This window comes from Seriola lalandi, unplaced genomic scaffold (assembly GCF_002814215.2).
Source record: "Seriola lalandi dorsalis isolate HSWRI2012SDOR001 ecotype SW California unplaced genomic scaffold, Sedor1 jcf7180002053917, whole genome shotgun sequence".
NCBI lineage: Eukaryota > Metazoa > Chordata > Actinopteri > Carangiformes > Carangidae > Seriola > Seriola lalandi.
The window spans coordinates 4,618-5,390 of record NW_019524470.1 but is presented as its reverse complement, the minus strand read 5'-3'; positions in this window follow the sequence as shown (position 1 = coordinate 5,390).

The window sequence follows — 773 nt, the reverse complement described above, 5'->3', positions numbered from 1 at the left end:
ATCTTAAACTACCAGTTTTGAGACAGCAGTCACTTATTTTTTCTGATTTTTTTTCCTGCTCATTGAGGTTAGTGATAGAGGTTGTGAATACTTTTGTGGTACTGTGTGATAGACCAGTAGACTATCACACTGCTGTGGTGAGTGGTTTGGAGATTGAGACGACTTGTGTGGGCGTCTCACGGGCGTCCACTCTCTGATTGAGACCTCATGTTTCAGTCGGTCTTTGCAGTCAGTGCTATCTTATTTCAGTGAAGCAGGCAGTGCATTATTAATCTGCTGCCGCTTCTATTCCTGGTGTACTAATTGAACGATCAGTCGCAGCTGGAAACTATGTAATTCACGGTAAAACACTGTGTACACAGTGTAGAAATAACAATGAGAAAGAAGGTTGTAGAATAGAGTGTGTGGCTTTTACCGAGCAGATGATACTTAAATTTTTCTCTTTTTGTATGGTAGTGACAGTACAAACTAGTCAATAAGTCTAATCACAGTTAACAGTGGAAAGCACAGAGCTGATGAAGTGAGAGGAATGTAAGAAAGCAGATGGAGTGAGTGAACAGTGAAAGGATGGAGGACGTCAGGCCTCACTCTCTGTGCTAACTGGCTTAGCAGCCAGATCCTATTAGCCCAGCAGAGACTACAAAGCACGGAACTCTCTGATACGACTGTCACTGCTGCATAAGACTGACTGGGAAGGTGGAAGGGCGAGCTAAGCCTCGCCAGCAACACAGCAACAGTCTACACACTGACCCTTCACTAAACCCAGGTCCATG